The sequence below is a fragment of the Mesocricetus auratus genome, unplaced genomic scaffold, assembly GCF_017639785.1.
Source record: "Mesocricetus auratus isolate SY011 unplaced genomic scaffold, BCM_Maur_2.0 Super-Scaffold_100282, whole genome shotgun sequence".
NCBI classification, from domain to species: Eukaryota; Metazoa; Chordata; class Mammalia; order Rodentia; family Cricetidae; genus Mesocricetus; species Mesocricetus auratus.
The window spans coordinates 70921-91923 of record NW_024429260.1 but is presented as its reverse complement, the minus strand read 5'-3'; the positions used below and the strand labels follow the sequence as shown (position 1 = coordinate 91923).

General features: G+C 36.5%; 1 pseudogene; it reads left to right on the top strand.

Annotated features, from left to right (window-relative positions):
• The first annotated feature begins 17273 nt into the window (after positions 1-17273).
• LOC121136475 overlaps positions 17274-21003 on the top strand; it is a 60060-nt pseudogene continuing 56330 nt past the window's right edge.

Here is a 21003-nt window from a genome sequence, read left to right as displayed (position 1 = left end):
TTATGTCACAAATGCTGCTCCTTTGCTGCCTATAACCTGATTTCATCCCTCTAGTACAATTCACCCTTCCTCCATAACTACTGCAATTACCAACATCAAAAGTGCCTAGGCTATCACAAGACCACCTGATCGCATCACTCCACTGGCTTCCAATGTCATCGAATCTGATGCAATGCTTACCAAGATTGACTGACAGAGCAGAACTGCCAGACTTCAGTGACTGCATTTCAGTTACAGTATTGTTCAAATGTGTCCAGATCAAAGGTCAGCCCCTAACCACATTGAATATATAAGTTACATTATCTGGGTACTTACTTGACTGAAAAGAGGGAAAGGTCCATCTATGATTGTGGAGAAAAGGTAAAAGAGTTTATTTTCCTCACCACTTCACTTAAAAGAAAACCTACTCAACAATCCCAATTTAGATTCAAAGTCTAACAGGATAAATAGTTCATTAATAAAAAATACAAAAAAGAACAATATACCAAGAAAATGGAATTCTTACCTCTGGGGCCAAAGAAATTATAGACCGAAACTCATTTTCATCTCCTAGAAGATTCTGTGTCTCCAGTTATGTTATGGTGAATGGCCAGTAACAAAAAGAGCCAACGTTGAGTGATTGCAAAAACAAACAAAAAAACAAAACCCACCAGATGCCGCTGTGTGAAGACATAGTCCAATAATCCTCAGCCATTACCATCAAGTACTTGTGTTTTACACTCCTAGTATTTCCAGAGCCCCCTCAGAAGAAAGGAAAAGAACAGCAAATGAAAGGCCTAATGAAAACCAGGAAGGCTGACTGTTTTACACGGATAAGAAAATAACAGTTCCAGAGATGACATCTCTCAGCCTATGCCTACAAGTTCATGAAACAATTCCTCTGGGAAAATCTGCCCTACTAGAACTGACACAAAAAGCTTCCAAAGCCTGTTTGCTGTGTACTTGGAACAATTAAATCAGGAACACAAAACTTGGATCCTCCAGTCTAGAAGTGGATTTTGCAGACATGAGGGTTATTGATATATGATGGTTGTGGTGTGCAACATTCATATTGGATAGAAGCTTTTCCTATCACCCATGAAATTAATTGGGAACTTTCATCCATTTTGCCACCCCAATCTTCAGGCCAGGTTAAGAAAAATAAAATGACATTAAAAGTGGTCAAACACCACTGAGAAACAGAACTACCTTGTCCAGAATTCAACTGCTTGTACAATTTAGAGTGTGTTTCATACCCTGTATTTATGGTTATATTTCTTTTGAGAGCATGTTTAGACACCCATCTTTATTTCATTTACATGACTCAGGTAATATCCTAGATATTATGATTTAGAATAGAGACATATCACACTCTATTGGTTTTTGAAAGAGCTTCCTGACACTACACAAAAAAATTGACCAATCTTCACCAATTTCTTAGTAATCCAATTTGCAGGGGTGAAAACATGAATACTCCACATTCACCAATGGCTGCTGTAACCCAACACAGGAGTGGACCTTGAGATCTAGTACAGATCTCGCATTGGAAAATGACTGTCTCAAAATGAACTAAGAAAGAGAAAGACAACTCTGCTCCTATTGGGAATCCTGATGTCTTCCAAATTTGACTGATGAATATCCAAGCGAATACTATTTAGCATCTCCAGTCCTACTAAATGAATTTGTATAGTGGGAATTATTTTTTCAAAGAAAACATTAATTTCTGGTCACCAAACAAAATAGCTAATTGCCCCCAGTAGCTTTATCACATCTCCTTCAGGTGGGGTTTCTAGGGGACGAGCCAGACATGGATTATCCCTCAAAATTGTCATCCTGTGCTTGCACTAACCACAGAAGCACAACATAATGTTGATTTTGGAAATGGCCCAGCTAGTGACAGCCTGTGAACAAGTGACCAGAGAACAAAAGAATTACTGTGGAAGAACCCAAAACTTTTGTATTATATACGGCTATTGAATATGTGGACTTTACCAGAAAGCAATGCTGAAAATAACCTCCCATCAAGGGATTATGAATTGAAGCTGCAATAGGATATCAAATGGAAAACCTGTGAGGAATTATATGCGTAAATTTTTTCTGATATTCCCTGTCTCAAAATGCTACTAATAGTAAATGCCTGCCATAGGCAATTTAACATTTGTCTCCATATTAGGACTGCTGGATATGCCTATGTGCAGGCCAAATTGAATAGACTGGAGTGTGAATGACTAACTAAACCTTATTAGCAACACCAAAGTGATATGGTACCTTGGCCACTTGTTTAGGTTATGAGAGGAGAGCAATGTGTGAGAAAAGAAATGAGCTGTATCAGAATAGTTAAATAAGCATTACCTCCAAATGATACACACTGTCACTGCCCCAAGAATATTTACACCTGCTACTCAGGAGACAATTGCAAACTAATATAATAGACCTTCTATATTTCCATCAGACTTGTTAAGAATGCTTTACAGTGTCCATGACCACTGGTTCCACTGCAATAAACATCCAACAAGTTCAACATAAAACACTCTCTACTCAGATCAAGGAAAACTTAGCTATTATTCAGAAAAATATAGTCACTCTTAAAGATAGTTTTTAATATATTATGCAGATGAAGAGGAGAGAATAGATTAGACTTTGTGGAAAATACTAATAATTAGACACAGTTTTACTGTTTTATTTGGTGATTCTTTAAAGCACTACTTGTACTGCCCAATTCTAAGCATGGTATCACATGCTTCCTATAAGAGATGACCTTTTGAAATAGCTCAAAGAGTAGGTAGTTTCTCTTAACAACTAGACCACTGTAGGCAGTGTTTAAATGAGTCTACCCAATCCAAGATAAATGATAATTAGGTATTAAATAGGGAAGCACTTAGAAAGCTAAGTCTAAATTACTGCTGCAGTATTCCTGCTCAAGAAGATGCAATGTCTGTCATTCCAATGCTCTGTGAAACCCAAGAGAGCACAAGCCAGACCCTCCTCTACCTGAAACCATGTCTAATTTGTGTGGCCACCAACACAATTTCACTGACAACTCAAGATACCACTAAAATTCCCCTTTTGTCTAAATAAGAATTTTAAGCCTGATACAAAAACTATATACAATGATAACAAATATTAATTACAGTCTAGCAGAAGAAAAGGTCATAGCATACACAAATTTAGACCTACAAGCAGAAGGAGCAACATTAAGCAATAAACACATACTAAATATCCAGTTCTGGGCAATGGCATACAATAGAGTTTACTCTGATTGCTGTCTTATTCTGGAAATTCTAAGTCTTGTATCTAATATGTTATATCTAAGAAAAAAGAGGTTATTAGCTGTGACTATCTAGTCTGTAACCTCATCTAAGACCTGAGAAGGAAAATAACATTACAAGGGTAAGCAGGATGTTCAAGCATATGACTTCCTAAGAGTGCCAGCAACAACAGAAACAACAGGGTACCGAACAGTCACTCAAATTCACAGTAATGTTGGGGCAACCATCTTTGGCTGTGGCATAGCATATCTGACAGACAATCTCAGAAGCAGGAAAACTGAAAGACTTTCCCACCCTGACTTAGCAAGATTCAGCAGTCTCATTATGTTTATTTCCTGTTAGCCCAGTAAGGACAGAATATCGAAAGTCAGTGCTAGAGGTAGGAGCATTTCTTTGTGCAAAAGGCCAGTATATCCAAGAAGAAAACAAACTCTATGTGGAGTATCAGCAGTGTCCATCATATTCCCAGGAATATTTTGGTGCTGTCAGGAGCAATTATGTCTCATGTCAACTGAGTTCTAAACTTTTAAAATAATAAATGTCATGTTGTGTATGTCTTTGAATTGTTTGAAGACCAAATATCTATTTTGGGTATATCTCTGAGCACATATAGAACTTGACTAACATGATTAGTTAGAAGTAGCATGGGTAACTATAATGCTATTTTCAGATACATAACATCTCAGTGACTGGAGCTTCCAAAATACAATTTAAACTATATTTAAACCAATTTGAAGCATAATAACAATGACCTCAAATTATTAACTATATACATATGTATGTAAATCTCTAAATCAGAGGTAGAACTGCAGTATCTTGACCAGAAGTATAACTGTATAGTGCAAATACCCCAAATTATATCAACATACAAAATGTCTTAAGCATATGTAGAAATGCAAATGCACATAATATGATAAATATAATTGTATATTTGTGTGAAAAAAATCATAAACACAAAGAACAGTCCACACAGTAGGACAAATGTAATTTCAAGTTTGAAATATCATACAAATTACCCAAGACACAAATACTAAATTAATTTTACATAAACGTTAGCATACAATAATCCATAACAAGATGAATTGTCTATAGCTTATAGTTGCTAAAACAGTTCACAAGAAGATGCCACTACAGATCACAAAATCTTACATATGGCATATATAATAAAGTAAAAGAAACTGCTCATTGACAGGTATATTTCTGTAGAATTTTACTTGCCCTTGTTGTTTTAGAATATAAAATGAGAAAGCAACTGGAACTTAAATTATTTCCTTTCAGGATGCAGGCTTGGATCTATCTGGGACAACTCCACTCTTCTGCTATCACTGTTGTCAGAATGCTTGTTATGAGAGATTCAACAAGAGAAATTATCAGATAAGAAAGTTCTATCATTCTAAATGGAGGACCAGTGAGAAAAAATACTTGTATATCCCATCCTCTGTGTCTCTTCCTTGATGCATCTATTGCCACTGGCAACCTCCACTGACAACAAAATTCAGGTTGTTCAGACTACATTATTTGTCCAATACCAGTAACTAAAGTCATTCTGTGTTATATTGGCAACATTAATTCATTCCATATCCCATATACTAGATTTTTTAACTATGCAATGTCAGGGGACAATTGTTTAACTGTTCACCACTACTATGTAAAATAATTTAATAAATCTGCTATATGTTTGATTCCTGTAGAGAACCCTACCTGTAACATCCAATATTGATTATCAAATTGTCAAGATCTGGATTCATCCCAAAATACACAAATGAACATATTTGTGATGGATTTTCTTGGTATGATCATTTGACATAGATACACACATTTTTTATTTTTAAATTTAAATTTGAATTAGAAACAATGTTGCTTCACATATCAATTCCAGGTCTTTCTCCCTTTCCCTCCCCTCCTCCAGTGCCCTCCCACCAGCACCCCCAATATCCCCTCATTTACCAAGGGAGGGTGAGGCTCTCCATTAGGGTGTCCATAGTCTATATTTCATCCAGGGCAGGGCCTAGACCCGCCCCCAAGGTTCTAGGGTGAGAGTGCATCTCTCATTGTTTGATAGGAGCCCAAAATCCATTTATATATGCTGTATAAATACTGATCTACGACCCAAGGCTCAATAAATTATCTAAGCCTCTTCAATGACACCCACATTCAGGGGGTCTTGATCAGTCTCATGCTGGATTCCCAGGTATCAGTCTAGGATTCAAGGGGTAACCCATGTCAGGTCAACTGATTCTAAGGGTTAAACCAGTTAAGTCCTATCAGTCCTTCCTTTCTGTCACTGGATTTCTTGCATTCAGCCCAGTGTTTAGCTGTGAGATTCTGTCTCTTCTCCCATCAGCCATTGAATGAAGGTTCTGTTTCCCAGTCTCTCTGGCCATGGGATTGAAGGCTGGCACTATCAAAATCTATGTCTAAAATCCATATATGATAGAGTATGTGCCATGTTTCTATTTTGTGACTGTGTTACCTCACTCAGGATGATTTCTTCTAGTGCCTTCCATTTGCCTGCAAATTTCAGGATTCCATTGATTTTTTTTCTGCTGAAGAGTACTCCATTGTAAAAATGTGCCACATATTCTCTATCCATTCTTTGGTTGAGGGACATCTAGGTTGATTCTAAGTTCTGTCTATTAAAAATAATGCTGCTAAGAACATAGTGGAACAGACGCCCTTGTTGTATGTATGTGAATCTTTTGGATATATGCCTAAGTGTGGAGTTACTGGGTCTTATGGTAGGTTTATTCCCATTTATCTGAGGTATCTCCATACCGATTTCCAAAGTGGTTGTACGAGTTGGCACTCCCATCAGCAGTGGAGGAGCATTCCACACTCCAGCATAAATTGTCATTTGTGTTTTTGAATTTAGCCATTCAGACAGGAGTAAGATGGTATCTCAGAGTTGTTTTGATTTGCATTTCCCAGATGACTAAGGATTTTCAGCACTTTCTCAAGGGGCTCTCAACCATTTTAGACTCTTCTATTGAAATTTTTATTTAGTTCTACTACCCACTTTTTAATTGGATCCTTTGGTGTTTTGGAGAATTGCTTCTTGAATTCTTTGTAAATTTTGGAGATCAGCCCTCTGTCAGATGTGGGGTTAAAGAATTTCTTTTCCCATTTTCTGGGCTGCCTTTTTGTCTTGCTGACTGTGTCCTTTACCTTGCAGAAACTGCTCAATTTCAGGAGGTCCCATTTATGAATTGTTGACCTCACTGTCTGTGCAACTGATGTTATGAGCAGGAAGATGTCTCCTGTACCAATTCGTTCAAGGGCAACACCCACGTTCTCTTCAAAGAGATTCAGTGTGGCTGGATTTATGTTGAGGTCTTTGATCTATTTGGACTTAAGTTTTGTATATGGAAATAGACATGGTTCGATACTCATTCTTCTAGATGCCAGCATCCAGTTATGACAGCACCGTTTGTTGAAGACGCTTTCTTTTTTCCATTGTATATTTTTAGCTTCTTTGTCAAAGATCAGATGTTCATACATGTGTGGGTTAATATAAGGGTTTTCAATTTGATTCCATTGGTCGATCTGTCTATTTTTGTGCCAATCCCAAGCTGTTTTTAGGACTATTGCTCTGTAATAGACTTTTATGTCAGGGATGGTGATGCCTCCGGATATTGCCTCCTTGAACAGGGTTGTTTTTGTCTATCCTGTTATTTTGTTTTTCCATACAAAATTGATTAATGTTCTTCCAATATCTGTGAAGAATTGTTCTGGTATTTTAATGGGGATTGCATTGAATCTGCAGATTGCTTTTGGCAGGATTGCCATTTTTACTTCATTCATACTAGCTATCCAAGTGCCTGGGATATCTTTCCATTTTCTAAGGGCTTCTTTAATTGCTTCCTTTAAAGACTCAAAGTTCTTGCAACACAGGTCTTTCACTTGTTTGGTTAGTGTTACCCCAAGGTATATTATGTGGTTTGTGGCAATTGTAAAGGGTGATGTTTCTCTGATTTCTTTCTCAGCCCTTTTTTCCTCTGTACATAGTAGGGCTACTGATTTTCATGAGTTGATCTTGTAGCCTGCCACTTTGCTGAATGTATTAATCATCTGAAAGAGTTCCATGGTTGAGTTCTTTGGGTCATTTATATAAACTATCATACCATCTGCAAATAGCAAAGGTTTGACCTCTTCCTTTCCAAATTGTATACCCTGGATCTCCTTTTGCTGACATATGGCTCTGACTAGGACTTCATGTACAATATTGAAAAGGTATGGGGAGAGTGGACAGCCTTGTCTTTTTCATGATTTTAGAGGTATTGCATTCAGTTTCTGTCCATTTAGTTTTATGTTGCCTGTTGGTTTGCGGTATATAGCTTTTATTATGTTTAGGTATGTTCCTGTTATTCCAGATCTCTCAGAGACATTTACCATGAAGGGGTGTTGGAGTTTGTCAAAGACTTTTTTTGCATCTAGTGAAATGATCATGTGATTTTTGTTATTCAGCTTGTTTATATGGTGGATTACATTGATGCATTTTCTTATGTTGAACCACCCAGCATCATGGGATGAAACCTATTTGATCATGGTGAATGATTGTTTTGATATGTTCTTGCCATTATTTTATTGAGTAATTTTGCATCAATGTTCTTAAGGGATATTGGTTTGAAATTCTCTTTCTTAGTTGTGTCTTTTTGTGGCTTGGGGCCAAGGTTATTAAAGCCTCATAGAAAGAGTTTGGCAAAGAGCCTTCTGCTTCTATTGCATAGAATATTTTGAGAAGAATTGGTATAAGCTGTTCTTTGAATTTCTGGTAGAATTCTGCACAGAGGCCATCTGGACCTGGGCTGTTTTTGGTTGGGAGACTTTTGATGACTGCTTCTATTTCCATAGGGGTTATAGGTCTTTTTAAATTGTTTATCTGTTCTGATTTAATTTTGGCAAGTGATAGCTATCCACGAAGTAGTCTGTTTCCTTTAAATTTTCGAATTTTGTGGAGTACAGGTTTTCAAAATATGACCTGGTGATTCTTTGAATTTCCTCAGAGTCCAATGTTATGCTCCCCTTTTCATTTCAGATTTTGTTAATTTGCATATTCACAATCTTCTGTTTGGTAAGGTTGGACAAATGTTTATCTATCTTGTTGATATTCTCAAAGAACCAACTCTTCATTGCATTGATTCTTTGTATTGTTTTCTACTTTATTGATTTCAGCCCTCACTTTGATTACTTTCTCACTTCTACTCCTCCTGGGGCATTGCTCCTGGGGCTGTGTGTTAATTCTGTAGTATAACTATTCTCCAATTTCTTCATGTGGGCACTTAGTGCTATGAACTTCCACAGTAGCACTGCTTTCAAAGTGCCTCATAGTTTTGGGTATGTATTGTCTTGATTCTTGTTGAATTCTAGGAATTCTTAAATCTCATTTTTATTTCTTCTTTGACCAAGGAATAGGGCTGTTGTGCATTATTTAATTTCCATGAGTTTGTAGGGTTTCCTAAGTTTGTGTTGTTGTTGAATTTTAATTTTAATGCATGGTGGTCTGATGAGATGCATGGAGTTATTCCAATTTTTTTTGTATCTGCTGAGGTTTGACATGTTACCAAATATGTGGTCGATTTTTGAGAAGGTTACATGTAGTGGTGAGAAGAAGGTATATTCTTTTTATGTGGATAGAATGTTCTATAGATGTATGTTAATCCCAATTGAGTCATAATTTCTATTAGAACCTTTGTTTCTTTGTTGAGTTTCTATCTGGTATTCCTGTCTATTGGTGAAAGTGGGGTGTTGAAATCTCCCACTATAAGTGTGTGTGGTTTTATATATGATTTAAGTTTTTGTAATGTTTCTTTTACAAACGTGGATACCTTTGTATTTGCGGCATAGTTGTTCAGTATAGAAACTTCATCTTGCTGTATTTCGCCTGTGATGAGTATGTTATGATCTCCTTCATCTCTTTTGATTGATTTTATTTTAAAGTCTAATTTGATAGATATTAAGATTGCTACCACCGCTTGTTTCTTGGGTTCATTTGATTTGGAAAATCTTTTCCCAACCTTTGACTCTCAGGAACAGTCTGTCTTTGAGGGTGAGGTGTGTTTCTTTTATGCAGTAGAAGGTTGGGTTCTGCCTTCGAATCCATTCTGTTAGCCAGAGTCTTTTTATGAGTGAGTTAATGCCATTAATAGTGAGGGATATTAAAAACCCTTGATTGGTCATTCTTCTTTGATTTGGAATGGTTGTTGTTGTTGAAATTAAGTGTGGAATTCCACCTGGTTTTTATTTTGGCTGTTGGTAATGTGGGATTATCTAATGTCCATGTTACTCTGGTTGTAATTAACATTCTTGGATTGGAGATTTCCTTCCAGAACTTTCTGTAGGGCTGGGTTAGTGGATAAGGATTGCTTTAATATAGTTTGTCATGGAATACCTTGTTTATAACATCCATAGTGATTGAGAGATTCGCTGGGTTTAGTAGTCTGGGCTGGCATCCATGGTCTCCTAGTGTTGGTAGAATATCAACACAGGACCTTATGGATTTTATAGTTTCCATGGAGAATTCAGATGTAATTCTGATAGGTTTGCCTTTATCTGTTACTTGGCCTTTTTCTTTAACTGCTCTTAATATTTTTTTCTTTTTTCTGTTTATTTGGGTTCTTGATTATTATGTGGTAAGGTGGGACTTGTTTTTGTGATCCACTCTATTTGATGTTCTTTAAGCTTCTTGTATCTTCATTGACATGTCTTTCTTTAGGTTGGGATAGTTTTCTTCTATGATTTTTGAATATGTTTTCTGCCCCTTTGAGATGGTTTTCTTCACCTTCTTCTATACCTATTCTTAAGTTTGGTCTTTTCATAATGTCCCATATTTCCTGGATGTTTTGTGTTAGGCATTTGTTGGATTTAAGATTTTCTTTGGTTGATGAGTCCATTTATCCTAGTGTATCTTCAACACCTGAGATTCTCTCTTCCATCTCTTGTATTCTGTTGGTAATGCTTGTATCGGTAGAAGCTGACCATTTGCTCAGCTTTTCTGTTTCCAGCCTTTCTTCAGATTGTGTTTTTTTATTGTCTCTATTTCAGTTTTCAACCCTTGCACTATTTCATTTGTTTCTTGTAATTTTGTTTATCTTTTCGTTCATTTGTTGCATTTTATGAATTTTTTGGTTTGTTCTTTCTTCCATTTCCTGCCTTTTTTGCTTTGTTTTTTCCATTTATTGCATGTTTTATTTGTTTTTCTTCCATTTCTTGCATTTTTGGTTTGTTTTTCCTTACATTCCTTTGAGGGATTTTCCTATATCCTCTTTTAGGGCCTCTATTATTTTCATGAAGTTGTTTTTAGGTCATTCCCTTTACTTCATTTGCATTGGAATGTTGGATTCTTGCTGCTGTTAAGTGTCTAGAATCTGGCTGTTTCTTATTTTTTTTCTGTTGCTGAGTTTCGTTTTGTATTGTTTCCCATTTCTTTTAGAGGGAACAGAAAGATCCATTTATTGGTCTGGTGGTTAGGGGACCATAGTTCCCTTTCAGTGGGTGCTAGCAAGTCCAATACACTGGTAGTTCTTATATTCCTTGTCCTAGTTCTGGTCCCATGTGTCAAGAAGAAGACCAGGAATCTGGAGTGCACAGTCTCCCACCTGGTCCTCTGGTCCCTTTGGTGGAAGGGATGCATTGAGATCTGCAGTTCTTGGCTCTCACAGAATGGGAAGCTATGTGACAATCCCAGGCAATCTCCTGGCACTGGAATTCAGGCCTGGATGCAGGGCCTATTTTACCTGGTCCCACCAGACACACTGGTCCCCTGGTCTCATTGGTGGAAGAGATGACCTGTCATCTGGAGTAGGTGGCTCCTGCTGGGATATGAAGTTCTGTGACAGTCCCCAGGCACTGAAATGCAGGCCTGGATTCTGGGACTATTTTAACTGGTTCCTCTGGACCAGCTGGTCACCTGCTCTGGTTGGTGGAAGAGAAAAACTGGAATCTGGGGTGCTTGGCTCTGCATGGATGGGGAGGCTCTGTAGGAGTCCCCAATTAGTGGAAGTCACACCGGGATTTGGGCCTTGTTTACCTGGATTCGCTGGTTTCCTGGTCTCTTTGGTCCAATAGAAGACATGGGATCTGGAGTATGTGGCACCCGCAGGGATGAGAAGCTCTGTGGCAGTCAGAAATATACATTTTAAATCTTTTGGCTTCCCACATGAAAGAACATTGGAGAATAAAATTTTGTATTTGACTGACTGCCTTCACTCTCCCTGGCATGTACATTCATCAAATTGCTAGGCTAATCCTTTGCTGTTCTGAGAACCCCTTCTTCTGGATTCCAACATAGACTGCAGATTATCAGCTCTTTATCTTTTCTCCTGAGTGCCAGTTCCAGAATGTGCCTGCTGACACATCCAGTCTTACGGACTGAAAAACTAACTTTCCTAGTGTGGGGTAATCATTAATGGATTACACAGAACCACAGCCTTTAATCCATTTTAATCAGTTCCCCCTACACACACACACACACACACACACACACACACACACACAGAGTCATACACACACTTTATCCATCTTGTTTCTAAAATAATTGTGATTATACAGAGGATGAACAAGAACAATTTATAGAATTCAGATTACATCTGGTGTTTACAGAAAGGGAATCACCAAGAGAATTATATGCTTCTTTAATTTATGTTTCTACTTTTGCAAACTTTCCAATTTAGTAAGATTAACAAAACTTCTGATACAATGAAAATCTTAAAATATTGAGTTCCCTTGAATGTGGAATATCATATCAGCAAGCAATTTATATAACAGTTTTGTCCAAAAAAGAAATATTTGGCACTCATCCAGTATATGATCATTTTGACCAGTTTACCATTATATCATTATTTCTCTGTACTTACTCTGACTATATATTTTATTTCCATTGCCAAAATGAGATATTCTCACTACACATGGTGACAGACAAGGAACTCTAAATCACTTGATTAAAACTTTAAAATGTGTTACATATACAGAAATTTTACATTTCATTTAAAAGTTCCTGTGTTATGGAGTGCAAGTTTTGATGTTTGATCTGATCATTCTCGGGATTTTCTCAGTGTCTGTTTTTATTTTCCCCTCTCCATTTCTGACTTTTTGTTAACTTGAATATTCTCTCTCTGCCTTTTGGTTAGTTTGTGTAAGCATTTGTCTACCTTGTTTATATTCCTAAAGAATCCACTCTTTCTTTCATTGATGACTGGTATTGTTTTCTTTGTTTACATTTTATTGATTTCAGCCCTCAATTTGAATATTTCATGGTATCCACTCTTGCTGGATGAGTTTGATTCTTTTTATTTCAGAACTTTCAGGTATGCTATTATGTTGCTAATGTGAAATTGTTCCATGTTCTTTATCTAAGCAATTAGTGCTATGAACTTTCCTCTTAGCTCTGCTTTCCTGTAGTCCAATAAGTGTAGGTACATTGTTCCTTCATTTTTATTGAATTCTAGGAAGCCTTTATTTTATTCATTTATTTATTTCTTCCTTGACCCAGTGTTGACTCCATTGAGCATTGCTCAATTTCAATAAATTTCAAAGAAGAGCTAAAACCAATATTCCTCATATTGTTCCACACAATATAAAAAGAAGTAACATTGCCAAACACTTTTTATGAATCTATATTTACCCTGAACCAACCCTCAAAAAGATACCTGGAAGAAAGTGGATTACAGACTAATCTCTCTCATGAACATTGATGTAAAGACACCTAATAAAATACTGACAAACTAAATCCTAGAACACAGCAGAGTAATCATCTACTACAATGAAGTAAACTTCATCCAGTTAATGCAGGTATGGTCTAATGTAAAAAATCTGCCAGTGTAATTCACAATATAAACAATTTCCTTTAAATATTTAATTTTGCAGAATACATGTTGGCAAAGTATTACCTGATGAGTCTTTGAATTTCCTCAGTGTGCACTGTTATGTCCCACTTTTCATTTCTGATTTTGTTAATTTTTGTGTTCACAATCTGTCATTGCCTAAGTTTGGATAAAGGTTTGTATATCCTGTTGATTTTCTCAAAAATACAAATCTTCATTTCATTGATTCATTATTGTTTTCCTCGTTTCTTCTTTATTGATTTCAGTCCTCAATTTGATTAATTCCTGACATCTACTCCTCTGTGGTGAGTATTCTTTGTGTTCTAGAGCTTTCAGTTATGTTGTCAATTATCTAGTGTGACTGTTCATCCAGTTTCTTTACGTGGGTACTTGGTGCTATGAACATTCCTCTTAACATTCTTTTCAAAGTGTCCCATAAGTCTTGGTATGTTGTACCTTCATTTTCATTGAATTCTAGGAAGACATTAATTTCTTTATTTCTTCCTTCATCCAGGATTGATGCAATGGAGCATTGTTCAGTTTGTATGAGTTTGAAGGCTTTCTGCATATTGTGTGGCTAAATTCTAAATTTAAACCATGGTTATCTAGTAAGATACAGTCAGTTATTCTTTTTTTTAATCTGTTAAGTTTGCTTTTGCTGACTATGTGTTAGATTTCAGAGAATTACAATATGGCATTGATAAGAAGGTATACTCCTTTGTGTTTGAATGGAATCTTCTATAGATGTCAGTTAAATCCAATTGGGTCAAAATTTCTTTTAGTTCTTTTATTTTTTGTTAAGTTTTTGTCTGTTAGTCCTGTACAAGTGTGACAGTGGGATGTTGAAGTCTCACACTATAAGTATGTAGGGTTTTATGTGCTATTTGAGTTTCACTAATATTTCTTTTATGAATGTGGGTGCCTTTCTATTTGGGGTGTCCATAATCAGAATTGAGACTTCTTCTTGATGGATTTTTGCTGTGATGAATATGAAATGACCTTTTTCAAATCTTTGATTAATTTTAGCTTGAATTCTAATTTATTAAATATTAGAACAGTTACACTAGCTTGTTTCTTAGGTCCATTTGATCAGAAAATATTTCCTAACCCTTTACTCTGATGTAGCATCTGTCTTGAAAGTTGAGGGAAGTTTCTTGCATGCAACAGAAATGGTGACTCTATTTTTGTATACATTTTGTTATCCTGTGTATTTTTATAGGTGAGTTAAAACCATTGATATTGAAGGATATTAATCACCTTTGATAGTTGATTCTTATTTCTTTTCAATTTGTTTTTGGTGGTTTTATTGTGTGTTGGTTTCCTTTTTTCCCTTTGGCTCTTGGTAATGTGGGATTATGTATTGGCTTTGTTTTTGTGAGTGTAGTTAATATCCTTGAGTTAGAGTTTTCTGTCTAGAACTATCTTGAGGGGATGATTTATGGATATGTATTGTGTAAATCTCATTTTGTCATGTAATATCTTCTTTTCTCCCTCTATAGTGATTGAGTGTTTTGCTGGCATAGCATTCTGCGCTGGCAATTGTGGTCTGTTAGTGTTTGTAGAATACCTTTTCATGATCTTCTGGTTTTCAGAATTTCCAAGGTGAAGTCAGGTGTAATTCTAACAGGTCTGCCTTTATATCTTACTCGGCCTTTATCCTTTGCTGCTCTCAATATCCTTTCTTTATTCTGTATGTTTTGTGTTTTGATTATTATGTGATGAGGATTTTTTTTGGTCAAGTCTATTTGGCATTCTATAATGTTCTTGTATTTCCATAGGCATGCTTTTCTTTATGTTGGGAAATGTTTTTTTCTATGATTTTGTTGAATATTTTTCTGCACATTTGAGCTGGGCTTCTTTGCTTTCATCTATACCTACTATTCTTAGGTTTCATGTTTGCAGTGACCCATATTTCCTAGATATTTTGCGTTAATGACTTGTTAAACTTAAGATCTTTGGTTGATGAATCTATTTCCTCTAGTGTATATTCAACATCTTAGATTGTTTTTTCTGTACCTGTTATTCTGTTGGGCATGCTTGCTTATGTAGTTTCTGATCATTTACCCAGTTTTTCTATTTCCAGCATTCTCTATGTTTGTGTTTTATTGTTTCTATTCCAGATTTCAGGTCTTGAGTTGCTTCCTTCATCTGTTTGATTGGTTTTTATTGGGTTTCCTTGCTTTCTCTAAGAGATTTGGTGATTTCTTAGGTTTTTTGGTTTGTCTTTTCTTCCATTTTTTATTTGTGTTTTTTCCATTAATATGATGAATTTTCTCATTTCCTCTTTGAGAGCCTCTATCATCTTCACAAAATTGATTTTAAGTTGGTTCTCTTCTTTTCATCTGCACTGGGATATTAAGATTTGTTGGTGTGGATTCCCTAGACTCTGGTGGGGTTTTCTTAGTCTTTCTGTTGTTGACTGTTCTTATACTGTCATATTCACATCCCTTCTTTTAGTTGGTGCAGGTGTGGTTTCTCCCTGTCCTGTTGGGTATGGGTCAAATGTTCTCTTCCTCTTCTGGTGTATGGGGGTTCAAGACTCTCCTCTTTGGGTGGGTGCAGGTCCAAGTTTGAGATGGCTCCAGATGCTGGATGCTTTGGTCTGCCTCCAAACTCTCTGGGAGATTTGAGTATGGGGTGTGTCTGGGGGCCACGGTCCAGATTACCCCAACAGGAAACCTGGATTTGAGAAGCAAATTCTTGTTCTTTCACTTTCAAGCAAGAAAGTGACTGAGGAACGACCTTCAAAAAGCAATTAGACACTTTTTTTCTCAAAGCTAACTCTACCTCTTTAAGAAAGGGAAGGATTTGAGAAATTTGTGTGAATATGAAGGCCTTTGTGTTTTTGAAGAGATTTAAAACCATTAAGGTTGGCAATAACTCAAAATATAATTGGTCAACTGAAGTGGAACCTATGACTTAGTACATCTTGATAATCCATTTTCGATTATACATCTTCATCCTACCCAAGGTCAACATCAGTTGTCTCATAGAAAAAGGAAGCTTGTGGTTCCATGAGTTTCACTTTATCATTATGTTTCCATAGATTTAAATGAGAGTCAAATTGAATCTGTGATTAATGTAATAAAGTTTTGTGTCTGAGCTATTTTGTTGGACCTCCACAAATAACACTGTAGGCTTGGTCAATTATATAAATGAGAAGCAGCAAAAATTATGAATCAAACAATGGATCTTTTTAGGCTACACCAAATCAATTGGACATAAGCTTTTAAATGGCATGGAAAAATGTTATATCTCGGGGCATGATATTATGAAAACAGAGTAGGGTCCTCATGATGGCAATTGGAAAACACTATGTTTTCATTCATAACGACTTCTGATGGCAGCATCACATGAGCTCTTTAATACTGGTAGGTTTTCACAGTTAGAATTAGAAAACTGAGGAATAAATGACCACTTTTCCAATTTACTGGAAAATTGACTTAGATAGTGGAAATAGGAAATAAACTTATTCCTGACCTCCCTAGTTATACCTCCAGGAGTCAAAGTTTTAATTGGGTACAGTGCAACTTCATGTATCTGATAGAAAGTTCTACAATTAAATCAAGGAAATCTAACTAACAAAATTCCTGTATCTTATCAAAGTATCTCAGTGACTTTCCTCAGAATAGGAAAGCAGGGCAATAGTAAAAGAGTTTGGAGGAAAGAATAAAAATTGATTGTAATTAGGGAGGAAAATATGAGAATTGTAAATGAAGTGAACTACTTTTATCTGAATAGAACTTAATTTTGTCAAAATAATTTGTGTTACATGTACATTTTCTTTGGGCCCCATACTCATTTCTAATATATTTACATTATTCTCAGTGCCTTCAACATTAAAAACTTCTTGGTTTACACTGGTAGTCAAATCAACCCTAGATGTCTATACATGAGGTCTTGCTGTCTCTTGTCTTTTCTTACATCATATGCATGCAGCTGAAGATGAAGATAAATAATCATTTTTTTCACATTGCTTTTCATTTAAATTCAGGGCATCAGATGCAGAGCCTAAGGGAAGAATTTTTTAGGGCCCCATAGGAAGCTTCTGCAAAAGAATTTGGTGTGATTAGGCTAACAAATACACTGACCAACAAAGTTATGAGTTCATTTGCACAAAAACAGGTAAACTGAGTATATAGCTGCAGGACACTACTTCTTATATAACTAGTCATTTTATGAAATGGAAGTCACTTGTATTAACACTATGATCTCAGGGAGTTCTGTCCCTTGGATTCTGCAGATTCCCCATCTGGTGTGTGCCTTTGGGGACTCTGAGTGCTATTTCAGAGTCAAAGACATTTGTCGTGATGGAAATGTAATGATTGGTGCATTTTCCCATCTTTATTATTATTACACAGGCAATAAAATTCCTCATAAAATTCTGTCAAACCGGGAAAGCAGCTGTTCCAGCAGCGGCATCAGGTACAAGAGGCCCTACTTCTGGGCCTGTTTTCCAGTACCTGGAGATCGCCTGGGAACTCCACAGAGCATCGAATCCTGGTGGGAGCCAAACACCCCAGACTCCAGGACTTCTCTCACACCAATGAGACCAGGAAACCAGAGGAGCCAGGGAGAAGAGGAGAGCAGCTGTTCCAGTGGGATCAGGTACAACAGAATCAGGCAAAGGGTCCATGGGACCTGATGGGAGGCTAAGCGCCCCAGATTCCTGTTCTTCTTCTCCACCCACGGGACCAGAACAAGGAAAAGGAATAGAAGAATCACCAGATTACTGGACTTGCTAGCACCCACCAAAAGGGAACTCTGGTCCCCTAACCACCAGACCAGTAAGGGGATCTTTCTGCACCCACTAGAAAAAGAGATGGGAAAGAGACAATACAAAAACATACTCAGCAACAGAAAAAAAAATATGATACCACCAGATTCTAGAGACTCCACACCAGCAAGACTCCAACATTCCAATGCAAATGAAGCAGAAGAGAATGACCTGAAAACCACTTTCATGAAAATGATAGAGGCCCTAAAAGAGGATATAGGAAAATCCCTCAAAGAAATGGAAGAAAAAACAAACCAAAAAATGCAAGAAATGGAAGGAAAAAAAGAAAGAAATGGAAGAAGAAACAAGCCAAAAAAGGCAGGAAATGGAAGAAGAAACAAAGCAAAAAATGCAAGAAAGAGAAGAAGAAGCAAACCAAAAAATACAAGATATGGAAGAACGAACAAACCAAAAAATTCATAAAAGGCAAAAAATAGGCGAAAAGATAGACCGAAAATTGCAAGAAGCAATGCAAACACTGTAAGGGTTGAAAACTGAAATAGAGACAATAAAAAACACAATCTGAAGAAAGGCAGGAAATAGAAAAGCTGGGCAAACAGTCAGGTACTACCGATACAAGCATTACCAACAGAATAGAAGAGATGGAAAAGAGAATATCAAGTGTTGATGATACTCTAGGAGAAATGGATTCATCAACCAAAGAAAACCTTAAGTCCAACAAATCCTTAACACAAAACAACCAGGAAATATGGGACATTATGAGAAGACCAAACCTAAGAATACTAGGTATAGAAGAAGGAGAAGAAAACCACCTCAAAGAGGCAGAAGACATATTCAAAAAAATCATAAAAGAAAACTTTCCCAACGTTAAGAAAGACATGCCAATAAAGGTACAAGAAGCTTACACCAAAAATAGAGTGGACCACAAAAAATCCGCTTGCAACATAATAATCAAGACCCCAAATATACAGAATAAAGTAAGAATATTAAGAGCAGCTAAGAAAAAGGTCAACTAACATATATAGACAGACCTATCAGAATTACACCTGAATTTTCCATGGAAACTCTGTAAGTCAGAATGTCCTGGATAGATATTCTACCAACAATAAGAAACCATGGATGCCAGCCCAGACTACTATACCTGGCAAAGCTCTCAATCACTGTAAAAGGAGAAAACAAGATATTCCATGACAAAACTAGATTCAAGCAAAACGTATCCACTAACCCAGCCCTACAGAAAATTTTGGAAGGAAAACTCCAACTGAAGGAAGCTAACAAAAACCAGAAAAACAAAGGCATTAGAGAATTCCTCTCTACCAACAGCCAAAAGAATAAAGGGGTGAAGTTCCACACATAATTCCACCAACAAAAACAATTGCAAATCAAAGAATGATGAGCAGTCAATGGTCATTAATATCCCTCAATATTAATGGCCTTAACTCACCCATAAAAGACACAGACTAGCAGAATGGATTCAAAGACAGAACCCTTCCTTCTGCTGCATACAAGAAATACACCTCACCCTCAAAGACATACATTACCTGAGAGTTAAAGGTTGGGAAACAATATTTCAATCAAAAGGACCCAAGAAACAAGCAGGGATAGCAATCATAAAATATCTAACAATCTAAACTTTAAAATAAAATCAATCAAAAGAGATGAAGAAGGTCATTACATACTCATCACAGGTGAAATCCACCAAGATGTAGTGTCTATTCTGAACATCTATGCCCCAAATACAAAGGCATCCACATTGGTGAAAGAAAAATTATTAGAACTTAAATCACATCTAAAGCCCCATAGAGTTATAGTAGGAGATTTCAACACAGCACTCTCACCACTAGACAGGAATACCAGACAGAAACTCAACAAAGATGCAAAGGGTCTAATAGAAGTAATGACCCAACTGAGATTAACAGACATCTATAGAACATTTCATCCACATGAAAAAAACTATAACTTCTCTCCACCACATGGAACCATCTCAAAAATTGACTACATACTTGGCAACATATCAAACCTCAGCAGCTACAAAAAATTGGAAGAACTCCATGCATCTTATCAGACAACCATGCTTTAAAATTAGAATTCAACAACAACATAAATTGCAGAAAAGCTACAAACTCATGGAAATTGAATAATGCTCAACTGCACCATCCCTGGGTCAAAGACGAAATAAAAAAGAAATTAAAGACTTCCTTGAATCAATGAGATTGAAGGCACAACATACACAAATCTATGGGACACTTTGACAGCAGTGCTATGGGGGAAATTCATAGCACTAAGTGCCCACATGAAGAAACTGGAGAGCAGTTATACAAAACAATTAACAGCACAGATGAACGCTCTAGAACACAAAGAAGCAAACTCCCAAAGGAGGAGTACAAACCAGGAAATAATCAAATTGAGGGGGAAAATCAATAAAGTAAAAACTAGGAAAACAATACAAAGAATCAATGTGATGAAGAGTTGGTTCTTTGAGAAAATCAACAAGATAGACAAACCTTTGTCGAAGCTTAACAAACAGCAGAAAGTGAACATGCAAATTTACAAAATCAGAAATGAAAAGGGGGATATATCAAAGGACTCTGAGGAAATACAGAGAATCATCAGGTCATATTTTGAAAACCTGTACTCCACAAAATTCAAAAATTTAAAGGAAATGGATGACTTCCTGGATAGCTATCACTTGCCAAAACTAAATCAGGAGCAGATAAGCAATTTAAATAGACCTATAACCCCTATGGAAATAGAAGCATTCATCAAAAGTCTCCCAACCAAAAAAAGTCCAGGTCCTGATGGCCTCAGTGCAGAATTCTACTAGAAATTCAAAGAACAGCTTATACCAATTCTTCTCAAAGTATTCCACACAATAGAAGCAGAAAGGTCTTTGCCAAATTCTTTCTATGAGGCTTCAATAACCTTGATCCACAAACCAGACAAAGACACAACTAAGAAAGAGAACTTCAGACCAATATCCCTCATGAACATTGATGCAAAAATACTCAATAAAATACTCGCAAACCGGATTCAAGGACACATCAAAACAATCATTCACCACGATCAAGTAGGTTTCATCACAGGGATGAAGGGATGATTCAACATATGAAAATCAATCAACGTAATCCACCATATAAACAAGCTGAAAAACAAAAATCACATGATCATCTCACTAGATGCCGAAAAATCCTTTGACAAA